This window comes from Triticum urartu, chromosome 5 (genome assembly GCF_003073215.2).
Source record: "Triticum urartu cultivar G1812 chromosome 5, Tu2.1, whole genome shotgun sequence".
In the NCBI taxonomy this organism is placed as follows: Eukaryota; Viridiplantae; Streptophyta; class Magnoliopsida; order Poales; family Poaceae; genus Triticum; species Triticum urartu.
The window spans coordinates 44,793,889-44,807,938 of record NC_053026.1 but is presented as its reverse complement, the minus strand read 5'-3'; positions in this window follow the sequence as shown (position 1 = coordinate 44,807,938).

Genomic DNA, 14,050 nt, shown 5'->3' with positions numbered 1-14,050 from the left:
AGGCCATGGGAGAGGAACTAGCCAAGTTATTGGAGGCCGGATTCATTAGAGAAATAAAACACCCGGACTGGCTAGCAAACCTTGTGATGGTACCAAAGAAGGACAAATCCTGGCGCCTTTGTGTCGATTTCAAAGACCTCAATAAAGCTTGCCCAAAGGATCCCTTCCCCCTCCCACGCATCGATCAAATCATTGATGCTACCGCAGGACACGAGTCATTGTGTTTCCTCGACGCATACTCCGGTTACCACCAAATCAAGATGGTGGAGTTCGACCAAGCCGCAACGGCATTCATCACACCATACGGCCCCTTCTGTTTTAACACAATGCCTTTTGGGCTCAAAAATGCTGGCGCAACATATCAGCGCATGATTCAGACATGTCTGGAGAAACAAATCGGCAAAACAGTAGAGGCATACGTAGACGATGTGGTCATCAAAACCAAACACGTCGACTCTTTGATAGACGACTTGAGGCTCACATTCGACAACCTCTGAAAATACGACATCAAGCTCAATCCGGAAAAATACGTTTTCGGCGTACCAGCCGGGAAGCTTCTGGGTTTCATTGTCTCCAATAGAGGTATTGAAGCTAATCCGGCCAAAATCCGAGCTTTGTCACAGTTGGCTACCCCAACAGACCTCAAACAAATCCAGAAATTAACTAGATGTGTGGCGGCTCTAAGCCACTTTATCTCCCGCTTAGGAGAAAAGGCTTTACTCCTTTATCGCCTCCTTCGGCGCACCGAACACTTCGAGTGGACGGACGCGGCCACAGCCGGACTGGAAGAAATAAAGGCCATTTTGGCAACCAACCCAATCCTGGCCGCGCCAAACATCGGCGAACCAATGCTGTTGTACATTGCAGCAACTCATCAAGTTGTCAGCGCAGTGCTCGTTGTCAAACGAGAAGCAGACGGACACAAATTCCCTCTTCAAAAGCCGGTATACTATGTATCCACTGTCCTCACTCCATGCAAATCACGGTACCCACATTATCAAAAGATAGCCTATGCGGTATTCATGGCATCCCGGAAGCTACGACACTACTTTCAAGAGTGTTCGATTATAGTAGCCTCGGAAGTGTCACTTAGTGATATCATAAACAACCGTGACGCTATGGGCCAGATTGCCAAATGGGCCATTGAGCTCCTCCCGTTCGACATAACATACAAACCTCGACGAGCCATTAAGTCGCAAGTATTGGCCGACTTCATCGCCGAATGGACGGAGGCCGAACTCCCTAAAGAGTACGGCGCATACTCCAATTGGATCATGCACTTCGACGGTTCCAAAATGCTGGCTGGTCTAGGGGCTGGCGTCGTCCTGACGTCCCCAACCGGAGATACCGTTTAGTACGTATTGCAAATATTGTATACAGACTCCAACAATGCAGCCGAATACGAAGCTCTGTTGCATGGTCTTCGGATGGCAGTCTCCATGGGCATTCAATGCCTGGAGGTGCGTGGGGATTCAAACCTCGCAATATCCCAAATAAATGGAGACTTTGACGCCAAGGATCCGAAAATGGCGGCCTATCAAAACGCCGTCCTAAAAATGTCAGCTCGGTTCGAGGGGCTCGAATTTCACCATGTGGCTCGGGAAAACAATCAGGCGGCGGATATCCTCGCCCGCATCGGCGCAAAACGCGATGCGGTCCCCCCAACATATTTTTGGAAAGGCTGTTCAAACCATCTGTAGTATGGGAAGGGGACACAGGTAACAACAGTCCGGACCCGGCCAAAATACCCGATACCGAACTCTCTGACACAATCGGAGGCTCCGCCACCGAAATAACACCTTCAGCCCACGAAATAATGGCCATTATTGCCCTGTGGACAGAACCATACCTGGCCTACCTAACTAGACAGGAACTTCCGGAGGACCAAAATGAGGCACGCTGCATAGTGCAGCGATCCAAGTCCTACAGGGTCCATGAAGGAGAATTGTACAAAAACAGCACTACCGGAGTCCTTCAAAGGTGCATCTCCGAAGAGGAAGGGCGGAATCTTCTGGCAGAAATTCAGGCCGGACTCAGTGGTCATCACGCTGCAGCCCGGGCTCTGGTAAGCAAGGCCTTCTGTACAGGATTCTATTGGCCAACGGCCCGGGCAGATGCACAAGACTTGGTCCAACGTTGCGCCGGTTGCCAGCTCATCGCAAATCAAAGCCACATGCCACCCACCGCCCTCCGAACAATCCCAATTACATGGCCCTTTGCGGTCTGGGGGCTCGACATGGTTGGACCCCTTAAAGGGGGAACTCACAAGAAAAAATACTTATTGGTCATGGTGGATAAATTCACCAAATGGATAGAGGCCAAACCTGTTAAAACAGCCGAATCCGGCCCGGTGATAGACTTCATGTCTAGGGTTGTACACCGTTATGGCGTCCCCCACAACATCATCACTGATAATGGCACGAACTTCACGGCCGACGAGGTAAAACTCTGGTGCAGCAAAATGGGCATCAAGCTCGATTATGCCTCAGTCTACCACCCACAAACCAATGGTCAAGTCGAGTGAGCAAACGGTCTTATAATGAGCGGCATTAAACCCAGATTAGTGTGTTCCTTAACGGAGTCTAACATGCACTGGGTAGAGGAGCCCGACTCCGTACTCTGGGGGCTGCGGACCATGCCGAATTGTAGTACCGGATATACACCCTTCTTTATGGTGTACGGCGCAGAGGCAGTCTTGCCCTGTGACATAATTCATGACTCACCTAGAGTGCACATGTACGAAGAAAGAGAAGCCGAGCTCGATCGGCAGGATAGTCTGGACACCCTGGAGGAGGAGAGCGACGTAGCCAAAGCCTGTTCCGCATTTTATCAGCAACAGGCTCGCAGATACCAAAGCAGAGAAGTACGAGCCAAAACTTATAACGTTGGCGAACTAGTTCTACTCCTGCCGGATAAGAAAAAGAACAAGCTCGAGCCCAAATGGGAAGGTCCCTTCATTATTGACCAGGTTCTGACCGGCGGAGCGTACCGGTTGCGGGATGCATCAACTAGTCGACTCAAGCCGAACCCATGGAACGCGGCCAGGCTCCGAAGATTCTACGCCTAGCACCGGACTCTATGTTAGTCCCCTCCCTTTGTCCATTTTTCGCATATACATTATCTGTCTCGTTTTCCTTTCTTTCTTTCTTTTATTATTTCTCTAGGCCTTGAAGGGTCACCTTGTGCCTCGCTTGCACATTACAGGTGCGCTAGCCGCACTCTACATACCTGGGGGCTTCTTTCACAGAAGCTTAAATTATTTATCCGGGCCTCACGCCCAACACATGTGTTATACTTCCGCATGTACCTTTTTTCACCATTATATGCATCGATATGACTTAAGTTTTGGCCAAGCTGGGTTGCCTGGCTCTTGTATTTATGCCTTACGTTCCCGTTCATTCGGCTAGGGCATAAGGGGAGCACCTATGCGATTGTTACTGCCGGGTCAGCCGGATGTGTACCTCAGACTGCGTGAAGCCAAAAGATAGCATTCTTAAGGGAATATTCGGTCGGTGAACAAAAGATGATTTTTATTTTATTGTCCATATCTGCCCCCAGATGTTTTTCCTGTGTTTCCTATCGCAGTCCGGACATGCACTTTAGGGCATGCCTACCCAGGGAAAGGAACCCTTAACGGAACTATTCTCCCTAGAAGATGTTTCTTACTACCCATGTAATATAACATAACTAGTTGGGCACTTGTTTGATAAAGCACTAATGACCCCTACGCCTGGTCTCCACGCATACCCCGGTTCTTATATAACTGAGCGGGTATTCAGATACACTCCGGACTATCGGGCCCGGAGGTTGAAACGAAAAGGTCCGCAATGACAAATGATCTACAATCCGGCTAGAAGGCATTATACATGTCACTTTAATTACATAGTCATGCAGACTGACTAAATTCTTCTTCTATACCATCCAACAGGCGGTCTAGCTTACAATCTTGTTGGTAATGCTTTGCGGCTAATTCTACTTGCCCATAAACTAAGCTAACGGGGATCTCTTTTCCGTCGGGCCCCACAGGTCCGACCTCGGCCATGTGATTTGGGTCTGCCTTGGTATACCGCGTCTTCACCATGGCCCAGGCTTCTCTGGCACCCTATCGGCAGGCTGATATCTTCCATAATCAGAAGCGCCGCCGTGCTCCCTTGAGCTTCTCTGCAAGCTCTGCAACGCCCTCTGGCAGGGAGACGGACGGCCACAAGGCCTGGGCAACACCCTGCATCACCTGCCGAACTTGTTCGTGCAGATGCGACAGCTCGAACAGAAGATCACCCGCAGACCCGGGCATTTCCTCCGCAGGACGACCCGTCAGCATACCTACAGACATAACGCTGTTAGTGTCCGGCTTCTTCGCCGAACTCCTTTAAAAGGATTCGTTCAAGCACTTACTGAAAATGCCGCGCCGAAGCCGCTTATTCTCCTTGTCGGAGTCTGCAAGCTGGCCCCGGATGTCTTTTAGTTCCACGTTCAGCTTAATATTGGCGTCTTGGAGATTGTTTTTCTCCCGTCTAACCTCAGTCAGCACGCATTTGCCAGCCTCTAGCTGTCGCATAACATGCTGGTCCCCCGAATTTTCTCCGGATTCATCTGCAAAATCTATTGTTAGATCCGCAGCCATGCCGCACACTATATGGTAACCATCATTCTTTAAAGTAAATGTTACCAGTGGGAGGCTTTTTCTGTTCCTGCAATGCGGCAACAATGGCCCGTAGTTGGGTCTTGCATTCCTCTAGCTCCTGGGACAGCCTAGTATTCTTCTCTGTAAGAACCTGCACAATAAAGATGATCCTTAAATCAGTTCTGCTAACTGTTTCAAGTCTCAGGGGCTACTGATATATATAAATCACCAGATTTACTCACCCGTACATCCTTTACATACTGATCCATGGCTCTGGCTAGACCATCTTGAGCAGCACGGAGGTACGCCTCTCCGGAGTTAAAGGCATCAAATGCCTCTGGTGAGAAACAAGCGTCACGGAGTACGGCCCGGCGGCGCCTATGATTCATGGCGCTTTCCACTTCTGAGTTAGTAGCGGATAATCTATCTGCATCCTCTGTAGGGGGGTTATCCGGCACCTGCCCCATATCGGCTTCCGCCTCTATGTCCGGTCCTGGCGCTCGACTGGTGGAGGCGTGATCGGCAACATCGCCGGACATATTCCGGCGAGCGTTTTTTCTATTAAAGAAACACGGGTGTCATTACATTTTGAGAAAGACGACAACCACGGAGCGGGGTTTTTATACCTTTGCGCCAGCGTCTCCGTCCTGACCGCCTTCCTTTTTGTCCTACCCGGCCTCGGCGCCTCTTCTTGGCGCGTTGCTGCGGGTTCGGCAGGGCGTCCCGAATGCCTTCCCTGTAAAAAATGCCATGTGTATATGGTGGGTGAAGTGTATGAAAAGGGATCCTAGTTTTTGGAGTTTGGATTTTTTTTTTGGTTTTTCTTATGCACGATGTAGGGAGCAGTCCGGGATAGTCGGCCGTAATGGCCACCATGGCATCGTCGCAGCTTAACTGATAGAACTGCCAGTCTATCAGCTCCACGGAGGTAACCGGATCTTCTTCAAGTCCGGAGTCGAGGGCCCGGTCCGGGTCCTCCGGTTGTTGAGAGGGGCTGCTGACCTCCTTTATGGCTTTTCGTAGTTCCTGCCGCAAACTGGCAAGCTGAATACTTACGACAAAGAATGCGGGAAAATGGAAGTAAGGGGATATAGCTTACCCAGCTTGGAGGATTGTACATGGAGAATCCATCTCGTGGCTTGATGCGGGTGAACTCCTCCTCCTCTCCCTTGAACAATTCGGACAGAATTTTCGCTAAAGCGGCAGCATTGCCCGGACCCTTACGCCCGTAGCGGGTGGCGTCATCCGTCCTGTTGAAACACCACAAGGGGTGCCCACGGGATTGAAGTGGTTGTGCTCCCCGCATTATGCAAATCGACCTAACTTCGGTTATTGTCAATCCGGATTGAGCCAGTGCTTTGATCTGGTTCATCAGATAGAGGACTTCTCTGTTATCTTCCACCTAGGGGCTCCGTGGGCGCCAACTTCGGCGCTTCTTCAGAGGAGCATTATTGAACTCAGGAAGACCCCGCCGAACAGGGTCCGGAAGGGGAACGTCCTCCATATAAAACCATTCTGAAGGCCAGTCTTCGGACGGCTTCTTCGGGGTACCAGACAGGTATCCGGTATCGGCGATGCGCCATATTTCGGCTGCGCCCACTTGATAAAGTGATTCCCTCTATGTGCGAGGGACGAGGCAAAATAGCCTTTTCCACAGCTTGAAGTGAGCCTCGCAGCCCAGGAACAACTCACAGAGAGAAACATAGTCGGCGATATGTAGAATGGAGGCAGGGGTGAAATTGTGTAATTAGAGGCTGTAGAACTCTAGGAGCCCGCGGAGGAATGAATGAATTGGAAATCCGAGTCCCCTTAGTAAGTAAGGAACAAGGCAGGCCCGTTCCCCCATGGAGGGACAGGGAAAGCTCTCCGCTTGCTCCCCGCCATTGTAGGTGGCAAGCCCGGCTCGAACGGGCACCATATACACCGGAGGGAGAAATCCCTTGGTCTGCAGTTCGACCAATCGACTGTGTGGGACTGAACACCTCTCCCAATCACCAAGCTTAGGACTACGGGGGTGGGAGGAAGAGCTGCGGAGGTCGGCCATGCTGGAATGGATCTTTCCAAAACGCGCTCTGATGAATTCTCGCTGAGGGGAAGATGGTGTGGATTGGATCTAAGAATGCCTATCCCTTTAATAGACAATTTATTTATCTGGCTAGGGGGGCAAATGTAAAAATGCCCTGGCGCCTCGTATTCGTTCGACGCATGAGAGATAGCCCTTATTGGGCACAGAAGCCAAGAGGATCAACATTTATGGGGCCGGACACTGCTTACAAATACTTGGAAATTGGAGAAGAACCCGCCTTGCAATGCCGAAGACAACACTGCGTGTCGGACTCATCGTCATTGAAGCCTGGTTCGGGGGCTACTGAGGGAGTCCTGGATTATGGGGTCTCCGGACAGACGGACTATATCCTTTGGCCGGACAGTTGGACTATGAAGATACAAGATTGAAGACTTTTTCTCGTGTCCGTATGAGACTCTACTTGGCATGGAAGGCAAGCTAGGCAATACGGATATGTGTATCTCCTCCTTTGTAACCGACCTTGTGTAACCCTAGCCCCCTCCGGTGTCTATATAAACCGGAGGGTTTTAGTCCGTAGGACAACATACAATCATACCATAGGCTAGCTTCTAGGGTTTAGCCTCTCTGATCTCGTGGTAGATCTACTCTTGTACTACACATATCATCAATATTAATCAAGCAGGACGTAGGGTTTTACCTCCATCAAGAGGGCCCGAACCTGGGTAAAACATCGTGTCCCCTGCCTCCTATTACCATCCGCCTTAGACGCATAGTTCAGGACCCCCTACCCGAGATCCGCCGGTTTTGACACCGACACCACTCCTTGTTCCATAATCCATCAAATCTTTACCCAAAACTTGAAAACTTCACAACACAAAACTTAAAGTAGAAAATTTTGTGAGCTCCGTTAGCGAAAGAAAATAAAAGACCACTTCAAGGTACTGTAATGAACTCATTCTTTATTTATATTGGTGTTATACCTACTTTATTCCAACTTCTCTATGGTTTATAAACTATTTTACTAGCCATAGATTCATCAAAATAAGCAAACAACGCACGAAAAACAGAATCTGTCAAAAACAGAACAGTCTATAGTAATCTGTAGCTAGAGAAAGATCTGGAACCCCAAAAATTCTAAAATAAATTGATGGACGTGAGGAATTTACCTATTAATAATATTCAAAAAGAATTAACTAAATATCGCTCTCCAAATAAAAATGGCAGCAGTTCTCGTGAGCGCTAAAGTTTCTGTTTTTTACAGCAAGTTCAACAAGACTTTCCCCAAGTCTTCCCAACAGTTCTACTTGGCACAAAAACTAATTAAACACAACCAAAACAGAGGCTAGATAAATTATTTATTACTAAACAGGAGCAAAAATCAAGGAATAAAAATAAAATTGGGTTGCCTCCCAACAAGCGCTATCGTTTAACGTCCCTAGCTAGGCATAACAAGCAACAATAGATCTAGGTATTGCCATCTTTGGTAGGCAATCCATAAGTGGCTCTCATAATAGATTCATAAGGTAATTTAATTTTCTTTCTAGGAAAGTGTTCCATGCCTTTCCTTAATGTAAATTGGAATCCAATATTTCCTTCCTTCATATCAATAATTGCACCGATCGTTCTAAGGAAAGGTCTACCAAGAATAATAGGACATGAAGGATTGCAATCTATGTCAAGAACAATAAAATCTACAGGCACATAATTCCTATTTGCAACAATAAGAACATCATTAATTCTTCCCATAGGTTTTTTAATAGTGGAATCCGCAAGGTGCAAGTTTAGAGAGCAATCATCAAAATCACGAAAACCTAACAAATCACACAAAGTTTTTGGAATCGTGGAAACACTAGCACCAAAATCACATAAAGCATAACATTCATGATCTTTAATTTTAATTTTAATAGTTGGTTCCCACTCATCATAAAGTTTTATAGGGATAGAAACTTCCAATTCAAGTTTTTCTTCATAAGATTGTATCAAAGCATCAATGATATGTTTAGTAAACGCTTTATTTTGACTATAAGCGTGAGGAGAATTTAGCACGGATTGTAACAAGGAAATACAATCAATCAAAGAGAAATTTTCATAATTAAATTCCTTGAAATCCATAATAGTGGGTTTAGCAACATCTAGGGTTTTAATTTCTTCACTCCCACTTTTATCAAATTTAGCATCAAAATCAAAATTCCGAATTCTTGGAACGCCTTCTAGGTAAAGGTGGATCATATTCAGTCCCATCATTATCAAGATTCATATTGCAAAACAAAGATTTAATAGGGGACACATCAATAACTTTTAGATCTTCATCTTTATTTTCATAGGAACTAGAAGAACATGCTCTTATAAAGGCATCTTTCTTAGCACGCATCCTAGCGGTTCTTTCTTTGCACTCATCAATGGAAATTCTCATGGCTTTGAGAGACTCATTGATATCATGCTTAGGTGTAATAGATCTAAGTTTCAAAAAATCAACATCAAGAGCAATTCTATCAATGTTCCTAGCCAAATCATCAATCTTAAGCAATTTTTCTTCAATCATAGCATTAAAATTCTTTTGCGAAGTAATAAATTCTTTAATATTAGATTCAAAATCAGAGGGCATCTTATTATAATTTCCATAAGAATTGTTGTAGGAATTACCATAATTATTAGAGGAATTACTAGGATAAGGCCTAGGATTAAAATTTCCTCTATACGCGTTGTTACCAAAATTGTTCCTACCAACAAAATTCACATCCATAGATTCATTATTATTCTCAATCAAAGTAGACAAGGGCATATCATTAGGATCAGAAGAAACACTCTTATTAGCAAATAATTTCATAAGTTCATCCATCTTTCCACTCAAAACATTAATTTCTTCTATCGCATGCACCTTTTTATTAGTAGATATTTCAGTATGCCATTGAGAATAATTAACCATAATATTATCTAGGAGTTTAGTAGCTTCTCCTAAATTGATTTCCATAAAAGTTACTCCCGCGGCCGAATCTAAAAGATTTCTAGAAGCAAAATTCAATCCAGCATAAAAATTCTGAATAATCATCCACAAATTTAAACCATGAGTAGGGCAATTATGTATCATTAATTTCATTCTCTCCCAAGCTTGTGCAACATGTTCATGATCAAGTTGTTTAAAATTCATAATATCGTTTCTAAGAGAGATGATCTTAGCGGGAGGAAAATACTTAGAGATAAAAGCATCTTTGCACTTGTTCCATGAAACAATACTATTTTTAGGCAAAGACAAAAACCAAGCTTTAGCACGATCTCTAAGAAAAAAAGGAAATAGCTTCAATTTGACAATATCATTATCCACATCTTTCTTCTTTTGCATGTCACACAAATCAACGAAGCTATTTAGATGGGTAGCGGCATCTTCACTAGCAAGGCCGGTAAACGGATCTTTCATGACAAGATTCAGCAAAGCAGTATTAATTTCACAAGATTCAGCATCGGTAAGAGGAGCAATCGGAGTGCTAATAAAATCATTGTTGTTGGTATTGGTGAAGTCACACAATTTAGTATTATCTTGAGCCATCATGACAAGCAAGCAGACTAACACACAAGCAAACAAAAAGCAAACGGGTAAAAAGAGGAAAATAGAGAAAGAGAAGGAGGATAGAGACAGAGAGGGCAAATAAAACGGCAAGGGTGAAGTGGGGGAGAGGAAAATGAGAGGAAAATGGCAAACAATGGAATGTGGGAGATAAGGGTATGTGATGGGTACTTGGTATGTTGACTTTTGCGTAGACGTCCCCGGCAACGGCGCCAGAAATCCTTCTTGCTACCTCTTGAGCACTGCGTTGGTTTTCCCCGAAGAGGAAGGGATGATGCAGCAAAGTAGCGTAAGTATTTCCCTCAGTTTTTGAGAACCAAGGTATCAATCCAGTAGGAGGCTACGCGCGAGTCCCTCGTACGTGCACAAAACAAATAAATCCTCGCAACCAACGCAAATAGGGGTTGTCAATCCCTATAAGGCCACTTACGGGAGTGAGATCTGATAGATATGATAAGATAATATTTTTGGTATTTTTATGATAAAAGATGCAAAGTAAAATAAAGGCAAAGTAAATAGCAAAGGAAATAACTAAGTAGTAGGAGATCAATATGATAAAGATAGACCCGGGGGCCATAGGTTTCACTAGTGGCTTCTCTCGAGAGCATAAGTATTCTACGGTGGGTGAACAAATTACTGTTGAGCAATTGACAGAATTGAGCATAGTTATGAGAATATCTAGGTATGATCATGTATATAGGCATCACGCCCGAGACAAGTAGACCGACTCCTGCCTGCATCTACTACTATTACTCCACTCATCGAGCGCTATCCAACATGCATCTAGAGTATTAAGTTAAAAATAGAGTAACGCCTTAAGCAAGATGACATGATGTAGAGGGATAGACTCATGCAATATGAAGAAAACCCCATCTTGTTATCCTCGATGGCAACAATAGAATACGTGCCTTGCTGCCCCTACTGTCACTTGTAAAGGACACTGCAAGATTGAACCCAAAGCTAAGCACTTCTCCCATTGCAAGAAAGATCAATCTAGTAGGCCAAACCAAACTGATAATTCGAAGAGACTTGCAAAGATAACCAATCATACATAAAAGAATTCAGAGAAGATTCAAATATTGTTCATAGATAGACTTGATCATAAACCCACAATTCCTCGGTCTCAACAAACACACCGCAAAAAGAAGATTACATCGAATATATCTCCACAAGAGAGGGGGAGAACATTGTATTGAGATCCAAAAAGAGAGAAGAAGCCATCTAGCTACTAACTATGGACCCGTAGGTCTGAGGTAAATTACTGTAGGATCGAAAGTATGTCCAGAGGGGGGGTGATTAGACTACTTGACCAAATAAAACTTAACCTTTTCCCAATTTTAGTTCTTGGCAGATTTTAGCTAATTTAGGACAAGTCAAGCAATCATCACATCACTCAAGCAAGCATGCAAAGAGTTTATGGGCAGCGGAAAGTAAAGCATGCAACTTGCGAGAATGTAAAGGGAAGGGTTTGGAGAATTCAAACGCTATTGGAGACACGGATGTTTTTCCCGTGGTTCGGATAGGTGGTGCTATCCTACATCCACGTTGATGGAGACTTCAACCCACGAAGGGTAACGGTTGCGCGAGTCCACACAGGGCTCCACCCAAGGGCAACGGTTTCGTGAGTCCACACAGGGCTCGACCCACGAAGGGTCCATGAAGAAGCAACCACCCACAAAGGGTCCACGAAGAAGCAACCTTGTCTATCCCACCATGGCCATCGCCCACACAGGACTTGCCTCACTAGCGGTAGATCTTCACGAAGTAGGCGATCTCCTTGCCCTTACAAACTCCTTGGTTCAACTCCACAATCTTGTCGGAGCCACAATCTTGTCGGAGGCTCCCAAGTGACACCTAGCCAATCTAGGAGACACCACTCTCCAAGAAGTAACAAATGGTGTGTAGGTAATGAACTCCTTGCTCTTGTGCTTCAAATGATAGTCTCCCCAACACTCAACTCTCTCATAGGATTTGGATTTGGTGGAAAGAAGATTTGAGTGGAAAGCAACTTGGGAAGGCTAGAGATCAAGATTCATATGGTAGGAATGGAATGTCTTGGTCTCAACACATGAGTAGGTGGTTCTCTCTCAGAACATATGAGTTGGAATGATGTGTGTGTTCTGATGGCTCTCTCACTGAATGAGAAGAAGGTGGAGGGGTATATATAGCCTCCACACAAAATCCAACCGTTACACACAATTTACCAATCTCGGTGGGACCGAATCAGAAAACTCGGTCTGACCGAAATAGTAAACCTAGTGACAGTTAGGAATTTCGGTGGGACTGACATGCAACTCGGTAGGACCGATTCGGTTAGGGTTTGGGCATAACGTAATCTCGGTGAGACCGATTACACAAACTCGGTGAGACCGAATTTGGTAATTAGCTAACCAGAGAGTTGGTCAGGCAAACTCGGTGGGACCGATTTGCTCTTTCGGTGAGACCGAGTGGAACTCGGTGAGACCGAAAAGTTACAAAGGGGAAACACTGAGTTTACATTGCAATCTCGGTGGGACCGATTCGCTCTTTCGGTGGGACCGAAAAGTTACGAAAGGGAAACAGAGAGTTTGCAACCCCATCTTTTATCGGTAGAACCGAATTGCTAGGGTTTGGCAGTGGCTTATGACAAGTGAACTCGGTGGCGCCAGATAGGAAGAATCGGTAGGACCGAGTTTGGCTTAGGGTTTAGGTCATATGTGGATATGGGAAAGTAGTTGAGGATTTTGGAGCATATCACTAAGCACATGAAGCAAGAGGCTCATTAAGCAACACCTCATCCCTCCTTAATAGTATTGGCTTTTCCTAAAGACTCAATGTGATCTTGGATCACTAAAATATAAAATGAAGAGTCTTGAGCTTTTGAGCTTGAGCCAATCCTTTGTCCTTAGCATTTTGAGGGTTCTACTTTCACATCCATGCCATGCCAATCATTGAGCTTTCCTGAAATAATCATCTTGGAATAGCATTAGCTCAATGAGCTATATGTTGTTATGAATTACCAAAACCACCTAGGGATAGTTGCACTTTCAATCATAGTTGCACTTTCAATCTCCCCCTTTTGGTAATTGATGACAACATATAGATCAAAGCTTCGACAAATGATAGTAAGCATGAAATATATCGTCGCTTTGAGAAGTATGTGATAAGTAAGAGCTCCCCCTAAATTTGTGCATATTTAAAATTTGCTTTGGAATGCAAATGCACAAAGAGTTAGAGTCATGGGTTACTCTTCCATGTCACATACATCTTGGTGGAGCGCTCAAAATGATAAGAATGAAATACATGCACTCATCACCAAGAATAATGAATGATCACATAAGATAGATAGGATAATGGCATTAAGCAAGCATTAAGTGTAGCTTATGATCAAACACATGATCATCAATGTCTCACAAATAATGACGTAGTATCAAGCACTCAAAAGCAAACAAGTTCGAAAAACCACCAAATAAAGCAAGAGAGAAAAGAAACTCTCTCTCTCTCTCTCGAAGCCTATGATCTATACATCTTCTCCCCCTTTGGCAACAAGTTACCAAAAAGTTCCTAGAAAATGCATAGCACTAGATCGACGCTCAGGCTTGATCTTCAGGTGGTGGTGGAGTCCGGAGCACTCCAAGGACGAAGCCTTCGGTAGACGTGGTCGGAGTCGAGGCTGAAGTGGATGCTGGAGCTGGTGGAACTGAGGCTGTGGCTGGTGCAGACGTTGTAGCTCTGGTGTCAGCAACTGGCAGTGCAGACGACCTCGGACCTCGTGGCACCCTCGCAAAAGCATCAGTCGTGGTCCTGCCTCTCCTCTCATTCATGTCCTCCTGGAGCTGCTCCACTGCAGTCTGTATCT